The sequence below is a fragment of the Rhineura floridana genome, chromosome 8 (genome assembly GCF_030035675.1).
Source record: "Rhineura floridana isolate rRhiFlo1 chromosome 8, rRhiFlo1.hap2, whole genome shotgun sequence".
Taxonomy (NCBI): Eukaryota; Metazoa; Chordata; class Lepidosauria; order Squamata; family Rhineuridae; genus Rhineura; species Rhineura floridana.
The window spans coordinates 103556901-103570862 of record NC_084487.1 but is presented as its reverse complement, the minus strand read 5'-3'; the positions used below and the strand labels follow the sequence as shown (position 1 = coordinate 103570862).

The 13962-nt window shown below is 38.1% G+C and overlaps 1 protein-coding gene across 2 annotated transcripts in view; it reads left to right on the top strand.

Moving 5' to 3' along the window:
• The window catches only part of TAFA5 (TAFA chemokine like family member 5), a 676652-nt gene that overhangs the window by 163132 nt on the left and 499558 nt on the right, over positions 1-13962 (top strand). The gene's annotated exons all lie outside the window — the stretch shown is intronic.

Sequence of the window (13962 nt, the reverse complement as noted above, 5' to 3'; positions counted from 1 at the left end):
TGTACATGCTTTAGATTATTCTTTGTGTATCACTTAAATTTCTGTGAACCTCTAATAGTAGGTAATGGAGAATTTTTATATATCCACACATATCATAGATATTAGAAGGTATAGGTTTATGAAATATAAGAGAATCACAAGGAATGAGGCAGGGGGGCATAGGCCTTTTGAAGACCCCTAAAAATCCAGTGTCACAGAGAACCTAGCTGTGAGTAAGGCCTGGAGAGCAGGCAATGGTCAAATTCACCTCACTTTGAACACCTGCTTTTGCTAACATAGGCCTGTGTGTGACTGACTTTAATTAATGAGTGTATTGTTCTGAAGCAAATGAGCATGTAATCTATGATTGATGTTTTAAACTGTTGGATCCTGGGAAAGTAATTATTAGTTGGCTATATATAATTCTTGTGTAGACTTGTGACTAGTGTTACTATATGGTCTTCAGTCATAGTCCAGCATTGTAATCATAATCCTTATCTATAGCTATGCAGTTTCTTTAAGTAGGAATGGGATTTCTAAGAAAATATAAGAAATAAGAACCCCTATAGCAAACTAATAGAACTGTGGTGCTCATGAACTTCCAGTCACCCCAAGTTGAGCGAGCCAAACCCAGCCTGGTATAGTTAGGGAACATGTTGTAATATCTCCAGGTATACCTGGGTTAGCCTGGCCAATCAAGAACAATGGAAAATAGAAAATACCGGGTATGCATGAAAGCCCATTCACAATAGTAGAATGAAGTGTATGGTAATAACTGGTTTCAACTGGCCTGAAAAAGCATTAGTCATGGGGGACAGCAGAACAATGATGATATTAATAAGACAGACAGAAAATTGGAATAAGAAGTATATTAAGACAATGACAAATTACCTGTACACATGTTCATGTAACTAGAGAGTAGAATTACCTAATGTTTTCTGATTGGTTTGGAAATATTGCATTGAGGATGAACTATTATGTTATGTGGGAAGGAACTTGTGGGATTGGTAAACTAATGTCACATGCTGCATTAGTACTGTATAAAAGAGCCATGCAGACAGTGTTTCATTGCAGTCCTCTCCAGACTCTCTGGGAGACTGACTCTGTGTATGCTGGTAAAGAATAAAGGCCTACCTTTTTGCTTCAAGCCTGTGTCTTCAAATTTATTCAAGGACCCCCAGTCCAAAGAACCCAAAAATTCTCCAGCAGTAGGGGTTATATCTGGTATTGCTGGCATCTTCTTCATATGCCCCCTCTCCAGTTATAGTTACAGTAAACTACCTTTCAAGTCAGTAAGTTATTGTTAATCAAGTAAGATACCTAGGAGATTTTATGCAACAATTTTTAGCTAGTTTTGCACTTATCCTGTTGTTGACTTAATAGATGGACATGTTATAAATGACTGTGTTCATTGATTCCCCCCCTTTTCTATGAAATTTCCTTTATTATATGTTGAAGACTTGCATGTATTAAATGGGGAGCAAGATATATGTTTTTGTGTTTGGGAAACAGGGAAGTTTGCATTGAAAATATTCAATTTCAAATTCTCAGATATGCTCACTATTTGTCTATACATTTGAGTTAATACTAACAAACACATGTTTTCACATTGACTTTATTTTGTGGTAAATAAATTCTAACAAAGTAGGCAGTTGAAAAATATGTGCTTCTGTTAGGCAAGATAATTAAAACACATTTTATTGAAACACATTATGTTTGCATACCTTATTTCCATGCAACTATTTCAACGTTGCGCTTGGTGCATTGGATCCAGACTTAAACATGTTTAGAGTTGACCCACTTAAATCTATAGGAATTAAGTTACTCTAACCATGACTAATAGTGCAATCCTATGCATGCCTACTCAGAAGTAAGCACCACTGAATTCAATGGTACTTACTCCCAAGTAAGAATGTATAAGATTGTAGCCTTTGTTGATTCAGCCCAATAATACTGTTTGAGGCTGAGTAGCCCTTGCCTGTAATGACCAAAGCATATATTTTCACTGTATGTTGCAGAAACTTTAAAAACTAAAGTGAACTTTAAATTGTCTGATATGTCACCCCTTAATTCCAGGGAAGGAAGGAGAAAAGGTTTAGCATTCATACTTTGTATTTATCCCTCTCATTCTTTGCGACTGGAAGAACTATATATATTCATATCATGCCATACCTGCCAGCCTTTAAGAGAACTGGGTAGGAAGGTAGCCAGGAAATATATACCTTTACTTTTCCATAGTGATTTAAAAATGTTGCATTAGTAGTAGTTGGTGTGGTGTGCCAAACATGTTCTCAGGACAAGGATGCTTTCTTCTTTTTGTATTCCTTATGACTTAGCATTTGGCTCTTCTCCTTTCCTGTCTGCCAGGTCAGTCTAACTAAAGGTGCTTACGCTAGTATCTTTACTATTGTTGATGTAATTAATTTATGTTTCAGCTGCTGTATTTATCTTTGGAACTAGTGGCCAGAGTCAGCCCCACTTCCCAGACAATTCTGGTGATTATAGCTCTGTGAGAGGAATAAGGCATCTCTTAGCAACTCTCAGCATCCTTCACAAGCTACACTTCCCAGGATTCTTTGGGGGAAGCCATGACTGTTTAAAGTGGAATAAATGTCTGATGTGGATGTGTCCAGGGACAGCTTTGGTTTAAATTTGGGTGGGAGACGTGTCTGCTGTAGAATAAAAAGGTGGGGGAAACACTGAAAAATACTGTTAACAGAGTTTCCCTTTTGGAAAAGGGGCTTTCCCTCTGCCCAATGCCCACCCACCCAATCTCCTCTCCCCCTCCCTTCCTACCCCTACCCTTCCTTCCTTTATCTCCCCTCCCCTCTCCTCCCCCTCCCTGCCTGTCACCCAGGTCAGTTTCACCTATCCGAAGTATGATTGCACAGGAGTAAATCCCACTGAACTCAACAAGCATGCAAATGATCAAACCTGCCCACCTGTTCCCATCCCCCTCCTCCCTTCTGCCCTTGCTCCTCCCCTACCCCTGTCCTCCCACCTCCTCCCCTTCCGCTGCTCCATTGTCAGTTTCACCTATCCTAGGCATGATTACAAGGGAGTAAATCCCATTGAACTCAATAAGCATGCAAATCCATTCTCAGCAAACTTGCACAGGAACCCATTTCTTACCTCTTGGATTAAAAAGCAGATAAATTCACTAAATTCACTGCCTTTTAGGGTCTAGCATTCACAGTGTGGTATATATCACATAAATTATAAAACAATATTGCTGCAGGTAGGAATGGAAGAATCTGTTAGTTTTGGTTCTCTCACTTTCTCATTTTTCCAATCTTAAATTCTCATATCTGCAAAAATCTGCAATATCTGTATCTATATGTAATCCTCATGAAAATTCTTCAGCATTTTGGTGTGAATTTCTCCTGATACACACATTTTTGAATACAATTTTGACTAATGTGCATGATTTGCAAGCAATTCACCTAATATGCATTTTGTATGTTGTTTTCACTAATATATTGATTTTTATGCACACTTTCCAGTAAAATTAATTTTTATAAACATTGTTCCATTGGATAATTGCATTGCAAAATTTGGTTAAATGTGAATTTTGAAAGATGGCTGTTTTTTTCCATTCTCACATTGTTTGAGAAAGTGTCCATTTTATAGATTTTGCTTTAAATGTGAACTGAATTAAATTTCTCCCTTATCCCTAACTACAGCCACTAAAGTACATTGACAACAGGGAAGGGCCACTAGCTCAATGGTAATATATGTGATCTTCATGCAAAAGGTCCCAGGTTTAATCTTTGACATTTCCAGTAGGACTGGGGAAAACTTCTGACTAAACTCCAGTCAGTGCTGGAAGTCAGTGTCAACTATATTGTGATAGATGGACTTAGGCCTGGTGCTAGCAGGTGACCAGGTTGGGCACTGGCTAAGGGCCTCTGTGGCTGAGTGGGGCAATAGCTGTTGGGGCTGGGCAGATGCATCTCTGCAATCTGCAGCAGTATTGGATTATGGTGCATGAGCCCCATGACTCAGTGCTGGCACAGATCTTGGAGGGGGAGCCATCCTTCCAGGCAACCCCCCATCACTGCATCAGTTTGCTGTGTGTACATTCCTCCCATCACCCAAGATAGTGGTGGGGACATCAACATGCCCCTCCTGCCATCTTGGGTGGATGCTGGCATGTGTATGCAGTATGCTGGTGTGCTGCCACAACCAGGCCTGTTTAAGCCCCCAGCGTCAGTGGGTGACAGTAGTGCTGCCACGTCACCACTGCCTTTGTGGGCCCACTGCAGTCTGGTGCTGGCTCTGGATGGACCAGTTGTCTGGCTTGGTACAAAGCAACTTCTGTGTTCCTTTAGGCAATGCAAGTGCCAGAGAGTGGAACAAGAGAAATGTTGGAAGTGCTAATCAGAGTTTAGGATTCCTAAACAGAAGGAATGGTATGCCAAATTGTAGGATCCGGCAGTATTGAGTGACAGTTAAGGTGATCTATTGCTAACATTTTTGAAGTATAGTAGGAATATTTTAAATAAATTTTTAAAATGATATGCCACATAGAAAGTAAGAACTGATAATACTCTTTCATTTGTGTAATATTATTGTGCTATCTAGGCATGGACTAATACTATGTGGCTTATTTGTGGCAATAAATATTATTTTTAAAAAGTATGTTTGAGGACATTTAACAATTTTTAGATTAGCTTCATTCTTCCTGCACTGCATGCAAAAGAAAGGGGGGGGGGAATAGCAATGCATCCTAAAAATTTCTATATTGAATGGAGTTGACAAGTAATCCAATACTGAATTGAGAAAAGAGATCAGTTATGATTAAGTGTTGAGAACATTTTTATAGGAAATCATGTTAAAGAATATAATGATAAGCAGTATTAGTTCTAAGCAAACAGGCCTGGGTTCTTATGTCCCATTATATATATAAACCATAATTGATAAAGTAATGATGAATTTACCAAGAATGCCTAAGAACTAAAATAAATACCATAAAGATTGCATAAGCATGTGTAAAATAAAGACCTGTATAAAAATTATGAGGAGAGTACTAGATGAGGTGTATAAATGCTTGTTTTGGCACTGGTGTAATACTCTGTGTTATTTCGTAATTTGGATCTTAAAAATGCAGGGTTCTAGTGAGCTGCTGTTTCAGGATTCAGTACTTTGGTCACCACAGCATGGATTTCTCATTAACACTTCAGTGTACCCAATTTGTGCCCAATCTAAACGCATTGCCTTAGGAAGAACAAGATACTTTCTGATTCTGTTGAAGAGAAGCCATTTAGGTGCTTCATTTACTGCCTTTCTCGAAATTGACTGTGATGTCTTTTCAGGCATCTAAACTTGTGTGCATAGAGCAGCACGAAGTGCAAAAGTGAAGTAAAATAGGGATGGAAAGATCTGTCAGTTTTGGTTCTCATTTGTCCAATCTTAAATTTAATTCTCCACATTTCTGCAGCAATTTGCAATTTTCATGAAAATTCTCCAGCATTTTAGTGTGAATTTCTCCTAATAAACATAATTTGTAGGCAGTTTTGACTATTGCACACATTTTTGCAAGCAATTTCTCACCATGTAGTGCATTTTTGTATGATATTTTCATTCATATATTCATTGTTTATGCAAACATACTCTAACATGCATTTTTGTAAAACATTGTTTGGTGGGCAAATTGCATTGCAAAATTCTAATCAATACAAATTTCAAAGGATGGCTGTGTTTTGGTTCTCATCAGTGGTATAGTGGCAAATTCAGAATTCTGGGTCCCTTCATGATAGTCACAGTTATACCCCATCTCCCTGATCTTGCTGCTGGGTTGAGAATGAGATCCTTGTTAATGCCTTCTCCCACAACAACCCTAGGAGCCAATCAGCATGAAAGGGGAGAGTGATAACTACTGAGAAGGGTCCTCTCAGTGATTGACTCATCTTCTTTCACTCTGACTGGCTCCAATCAGCAGGAAAGGGCAATTAAACATGTTATAAGATTCTTCTCAGTGACCAACACACTCCCTTTTCATACTAATTGGCTAATAGGATACTGGAGACATTGGGATCCTGCTCTCAAAAAAGTAAGGGGTGTAAGACCCTCCAAGACCCTGGACGACAACACCCCTTGTTTGCATATTGTTTTGGAAAGTATGAATTTGCTAGATTCAGCTTGAAATGTGAATTGAATTAAATTTCTTGTGCATCCTTAAAGTAAACAGAGATGTGCTCTCTTTAAGTGGATTGTAACCCTTGCACTTGCCCTTATGTCACTAGTAAAGAGAATATTAGACTAGGAAAATTGGAACGCTTTATATAGTTGCTAAGTTTAGCTCAATAAACAGTGGTATTATAGCCTTGTAGTAGTACACCATCAATGGTATACTGAAAGAGTCAGTGAGGTATAGTGGTGAAAGTATAAGAATTTGAAACCCAGGTTCAAATTTCCACTCAGTCATGAAAGGGTGACCTTGGGCTAATCACTTTTGTCTTAGCCTACACTATCTCACATGGTTATTGGGTTGATAAAATAGTAGAAGATAAACATACCCAAACCTGAGCTTCTTGGAAGAATGGCAGGGTATAAATGTAATAATGATTAAATTATACAGCCACAAGAGTGGCTGTATACTATAGTCAGCATGGACTCTGAACTCTTCAGTGTTAAAATGAAAATACCCCCATGCCATTCTGATGCTTCCCATAAGCTCATTTCAAAACAAAACCTTACATAACTTACACTACCGAACCCAGAAATGCCTGCTTAACAACCCTTTAAATTTTCATGGCAATACACAAAACAGTCAGAGAGAATTGAGAGTTCAAAGTGTAAAGAGAGAGAGAGAAAAACAGACCCCTTTGGGACTTTTTTTCTGTAACAGTTCTCATAATTTGTTGAAATTCATTAAAAATCAGCCATGTTCACAGAGTACCTGCAATCCTATTACTGACCTTGCCCCATACTCTGACCTTAATCGTCTGCAGTTTAACAGTTAAAAAAAATGTCTGGCTGATTTTTAATTAATTTTAGAAATTTGGCATTGAACTGAATGATAAGGGCAGACATGCTCAGTGAGAACCAACTGGCAGTGTTCCAAAAGCCACACTCACAGCTGCTGGGCTTGCCTAATCAGGGGGCCACACCCACACCACACTTTGATTTCACTTGAGACATTCGTGGCTTCCCCCAAAGAATCCTGGGAAGTGTAGCTTGTAAAGGGTGCTGAGAAGAGACTCCTATTCCCCTGACAGAACTCCAGTGGCCAGAGTGGTTGAATAGTCAGTCGCTGTGATTGAAGCTCTGTGAGGAGAACAGGGCATCTCCTAGCAACTCTCAGCACCCTTCACTTGCTTCTGTTTCTGTGAATATGTGTAGTACAGCAACACTTTGCAAGACTAAAAAAAGCTCCAAAAACAATTGTGGAATAATGGCACTGACTATTCTGCAGAATAATTTCCAATGGACACGAGGAGTATCTCAGTTTGCATAAGATAAAACAGTGGGAGGTGAACAAATTTCTAGGTGTGCTCTATGTGTTTAACTGACCATGCCCACCTTTCCTTAAGTGGACTAGTTTAAGCATAGCAGGCTCAAAACATGCATCTTGGGCAGGCCAAGTTTGTTTTTTTCCAACAGCTAGAATTGTTGCTTAAGTAATAACATATTGTAATCAGTCTGATTTTACATCAAACTGCAGTTTCAGATTCAACTGTTAATGCGCCCAAAATAGAAATAGAGTATAACCTCCAGTTTGAAACAGAAAAGGCTGTCTTCACCATCATATGACATTGTCCAATAAAAAGGCTTTGAAATTAATAAAAATAAATTTGACACAGTTTTCTTGGATGAATAATGAGAGAAATATAATTTTCTAGGTTAGATTCTCTGTAGAAACAGCAGTAACACATAAAAGAAGCAAAGTAAGAAGAACATCAACAGATATACAAAAATGTAATTCTCCATCTTTGGAGATGGCAGATGTTGCCACCACTCACCATATGCTCAGAGGCACATGTTACCAAATTCTTCCAAGCTACACAGGAAGTGGATTGGACTGTGACAGGCCAACCCAAATTATGTTTGTATTTTGACAAATTTGTAGGGCAATACAATATCTCAGAGGGGAGGTCAGGTCTTGTGCCCCCCTGGTGCATTCACCATAGCTGCCCAATTTGCTAGTTTTTTAAAGCTTGATAGAAATATCTGTGGGCTATAGGTACGTTCTTAAACCACATGATTTTTTGCCTTTTAGTGAATAAACAATAGCGGTAGCGGGGGTTTTCTTGAAGCAAATTTTGTAGATCTGTGCTGTGTACAACTGCACTTTCTGACACAGTATATCTGATTAATTTCATATCAAAATGGGGAAAAACATTCTGTTTCAAAAGATTGTTTTGCATGCTTACTGAGGGCTAAGGAATTAGAATGTTCATTTGAATGTGTATCCCATTGAAATAAATGGATAACATCTGTGTTTGGATATGTATCCAATTTTCACTTGTAGTTTCTATCCATAAAAACTTCCTGTAGATATCAGAACCATGGGATGGAAAAACAAAACAAAAAATTGTACAAATAAAGGAACATATTTTATTTCCATAGGTACTGGCTATATATATATATATAAGGTCTTCTAAGGTCTCAACTAAATATACATGATGCAGAAAATCTGCTATCAGGATTTCTTAGAAAGGTTTTGGTTTGTTCTTGTTGAAAGCAGATGGCTGCTTTGATCAGGGAAAGGACATTTATGGGAGAAAGTGTTTAGCCTTTCCCTCCTCCCTTTTCTCCTGTGCCCTTTTCCTGATGAAATTCTTCACACACACACACCAATACTATTAACTTGGCAGAAGGGAGATAGGTACGGATAGTCATTGGGTAAGAACTATGACCGAGTGATACTGGTCTATCATTGTACTGCAGCAGCTATCTTTTGAACTGCAGCAGAGCATAACATTAACAAGCAGAATAGAGTTTTTCAGGGTTGGTGTTTATAAGATGTGCTTCTCCAGAGGGGCTTTTTTTTTAAGTGCTTAGACAAAATAGGGATGTAATCATATGATATAAAAATCAGTTTAAATTTTGCAGTTTGGATTGGCAAGATAAGAATGTATGCTAAATCTCAAATTTTGGTAACTTGTGTAAGATCACACCCTGTGTTCACATTTATGTCTGTACTCCCATTCCAATGTCTTTGGTTTTTACCTATGGTTAAAATGTCACCACAAGGTGGAGGAGTTGTGGAACGATTTATTAAGAATTCAAAGGTATGCTGTCTCAAGATGTTGATGCACATCTCTTTTAATTAGATAAAACCAATAATTTTTAAAACTCTCCTCTTTCAGTTGCACCATATACTTATCAGGAATGCAGTTAAGCATGAAATATTAGCATCTAAGGCAAGCAAGCTAAATCTTTGGAGATCTTATTGTTAGAAGGTCAAGCTGGCATCTTAACACATATTTAGACTTGGCATTAAGCCTGGACTTTTCATCTCATACTTGTCAGATGTGAACATAGTGAAGCTCTGAAGCACAGAACAGATTTTGATTTAGCATTGCTCTCTGATCTTAGTTCTTGCATAGGTCCCCGATTCTTGGACTGTCAAGGAGAGGACACGACTGTAGATCAAACAATTTACAGTAGACCTTCTGTTTGAGGTGTTAACATCATCGAGGTGGGGTGGGGTGACACTGTATTGTTGTACTAGAGTTAAAAATTTATTCTGGCTAACATATATAAAAATTCTAATTTAGCATTGAGAAATGGTAAATCGAGAAACAAGGTAAGTGCTTGGTTTTGTATCTACAATTTAAGGGCATTGTTTTTCCTCTCAGCTTGAAGCAACTGATAATAAACTGCAGAGTCTGAACACTATTTATTTATTTAGACAATTTATATAACCACTTAATTACTATAGTCTCTAATGCACTATGCCCATCTCAGCCATTTATTTCTGGTACAAGTGAAAGCAGAGTAGGGAAAGAATAGCAGGAATGCCAGCTTGCTCTCACCCACACAAAACTTCCATATGTTCAGGGTTTCCTCTGCACAGAAATCTGGAAAAATTATGGGTATGGATTGTGTGTATGTCCCTGTCTCACCACCACCACCATAGATTCTTTACAACCTTCATTGAATGACTGACTGAACTATTACTGTCCCTCTCCTTCTTGCCTTTTTAATCAGTCAATTAATTAAAATATTTCTATCCTATGCTCTTGTGCAAAGGCACCACTCAGGGCAGTTTACAACAACATTTAAAGTTATGATTTCATAAAAACAACAATATAAAACAACCCTCCCAGGAGACAGGAACAGCAGGTGTTACCCATCAGTGTCTTCTTTTTGTGTGAGGTTAAGCATGCTTCCTGGAAAGAAGTACCACTGAAGTCAGTGGAACATGCTTCCAAATAAATATGTTTAGGCTCAGCATGGCAGCAGTGATGCTGCAACACTGCTACAGGTCTAGCATGGCATCCCTCTGGTGCTAAAATGACACTATAGTACTATAGTACAGAAAGTTTGTGTTGTAGGGCAGCCTATAAATTGACTAAATTAAAAATAAAATATTGAGAATGTGGTGTTATTAATGTAGCTAGACAGTTGTCAACATTCAGGATGTTTCTTATTCCATCTGATAGGAAGCAAACTAATAATACAAGAGGTTAGAATTGATCCATATTAAAATTTCAAATAGCTGTTCCATCTGTGGAAGCTGTAGCTGCTGATATGAAGAGCAGCCATGCTATTCTAGCATTTATATAATGTGACTCCACCCACTTTCTATTTTAAAGACTGTTTCCCTCTGCATGGAAGATTAGAATATTTTTACAGTTTATTCCCTATGTAAGCTGAGGCTGTTTATTTTTGCTCCCCATTGGTATCTTATGGAGGCATTGCCTCATTTGTAAACTCAAGTCTATATTTCAGTTATATGAATAACTAGCTGAAAGCTTCAAACTAAATTACATATTTAAATATTTGTCCTTGGTACATGTAAACATATCAACCATAGGTTTCTCAAAATATACCAGTTCTCTACAGCTCTCTGTGTGTTTGTTTTTAAATATTAGCCTGTTGTGATGTGGAATATATGTTCTATGAAATACATTTATGAGCAGTTAAACTTTCTCATTTTTTAAAAGTAAAGTTTTGTACTACAGTAATCCTTTGCATAATGGTACTGCATGAAGTGAACACTAGGAGGTGACCTTCTCATTTAGTTAAAGCAACAGCTTATAGTTTGATAAACAAGTTCACTCGAGTTCTCTCTGTTTGCCAAATCAAATATAATTCATTTATCATAGCCATAAAAAGTACTGAAAGTTTGAAGTTCTAGAGCCATCCTGCTGTATAATCTTATACTTTTTATACTTTAAAGAGGGAAGAAAAGAATGCTGACATCTACTGAATGGCTAGCTTGACATCCTAAAAAAATGATATCTAGAACAGTTAATTAATAATTCTGTCTGTGCATGTTTAGGAAAACAAAGCATAGCAATCACAAAGATCCAGTGCAGGATTCTTCAGAACAAGTTATTCAAGACTAAGCAAGATGATCATGATCCATAGGAGAACGGGGCCAAAAATAATAAGATTAATTTCAACAGAAAGAAATATAAAGTTCTGTATTTAGGAAGGAAGTATCAGACACACAAATATAGGTTAGGTGAAACCTTACTTGAAAGAAGTACAAGTTAAAAAGGTCTAGGGGTTTTAGTAGACCAGAAGCTAAGCACGAGTCACCAGTGCAATGCAGCAGTTAAAACAGCAAATGCTATCAACAGAAATATAGTTTCCAGACTGCGAGAAGCAATAGTGCTGTCCTATTCTGCTTTGACCAAACCTCACCTGGAGTACTGTGACACCACAGTTTAAAATTATTGGCAAACTGGAGCATGTCCAGAGGAAGGCAGTAATTATGGTAAGAGGCCTGAAGACCAAATTCTCTGAGGAAATGTAGAAAAAGTTGGGTATATGTAGGTCAGAGAAGAGATGACTAGGTAACAATAGGATAGCCCTCTTCAAATATTTTGAAGGGCTGTCAGATAGGTTAGGGTTGGGGAACCCTTTTCAGCCTAAGGGCTATATTTCCCTGTGGGGAACTTTCTGTGGGTCACATGGCAGTGATGGATGTGGCAAGAGGCAAACGTGGGTGGAACAAGGCATGTGACTAAGCTTTCTACTGAAGGCTCCATTTCAGCCACACAAAAATCAGAGGCTCCCTTCCTCCATCCAGGCAAGCAAGATGCTTATTGCCATTCAAGAATACATTCTACACAGGCAAAACCACTTGAAGAGGGTGTAGAGCAGAACTGTTGTGAGGTGTGGCCTGAAGAGAGGGGGTGAGTGCCTGGCCAGAGCCCCAAAAGCCAGATAGAGAGGTTGAGAAGATCACATTCAGCCCCTGGGACATAGGTAATGGAACAAATTTATTTTCGATTGTTTCAGTGGATAGGACCTAAAACAGTGGGTTCAAATAACAAGAAAAAGGGATTTAGAACAACATTCACTAACTAGATGCTGACTAAATACTTCACACCATAACTCAGGAGACCAGCCAGTACTGCCATGCTGGGTGGGGTTTATGGGAGATGTAGTCCAAAGCATTTGGTGAAGGCTGTTTTAGACTAAATGTTAGGAAGAATTTCAGCTGTGCAACACATCAGCTGTGCAACACATTGCTTTGGGAAATGGTTAGAGGTTTTTGAGCAAAGCCTGGATGGTTACTTATCAGGAAGGCTATGGGTTGCCTGCATTGACGGTGGGTTGGATTTGATGAGCTTTGTGGTCTCTTCCAACTCTATGACAGATTAATGATATATGCAAGCTACATTTATTGTATCAAAAATATTTCAACAGTATGCTGTTATTTCAACACCACAGTGATTTAAGTTACCCAAACTTAAATTTAGGCTACTTTCACACTGCATTTTATTCCGTTATTCTTATGATTTCTTACCTGATAATTTGCACATTATATTTGATCTTTCACATGATGCACAAGCTAGCTCCAGAATTCTAGTGGAATGTAGTGGAAGTTTAGCACTAATTTCTGTGATAAATTATACCAGAAATAATCTGTTAGGAAGGCTGGGAACCTGGAAGATTGCAAGAGTTTTTGCTAGCTGCAGCCGCTCATGTGACAGGCATCCCAGCATGCAGTGCATTCCTGCCCTTTAGTCACGTTTTTGTTTTTTTTGCCTGATGAACATTGTACCAGTATTCCGGCATCGGCACAGATAGCAGCATTTCTCACACACACACCTGTCTTGATACAACTAAAACAATTTAAAAAGTCAGATCCTAAAGGGAGAGGGTTTGCATGGTGACTGGGCGCGATATTAGACATCCTACACAGTGGGGAACAGTGCACATGGGTAAGGAACGAAACAAGCTGTGTGAAAGACAGTTGTGCTAAATGCTGGTATATCGACTGAAAAAGTTGCAGTTCCTTAATGCAACAGGTACAGCAGTGTGAAAGGGATTTCAGAAATCGGGACAGTAGCACTACCTTTTAAATCTGTTAAACTAACACATTCAGACCCGTGTGTGAAAGCAGCCTTAGGCTATTTGTTGCTTTTACATACTTAAAACTGTATCTCCAGAATTCCAGAAGTATAAGTAAAGCTTCTTTGCATTGGAAAGCTTCTATGCATTAGATGCAGCACTGCTGCATTTTCTCTTATGTGTGCTTGCAAGAGAAAATGTGGTGACCATTTATTTCATTTATTTATTTAGAAAATTATAAATGGCTTGATCAAAAATTCTCCTAGTGTGTACTAATATTTATTTATTTATTTTATTTATGATTTGATTTATATCCCACCCTTCCTCCCAGCAGGAGCCCAGGGCAGCAAACAGAAATGCTAAAAACACTTTAAAACATCATAAAAAGACCTTAAAATACATTAAAACAAAACGTTAAAAACATTTTGTTAAAAGCTTTAAAAACGTCTTTTTAAAAAAGGGTTAAAAACATATTAAAGAAAACATTAAAATCAATTCTAA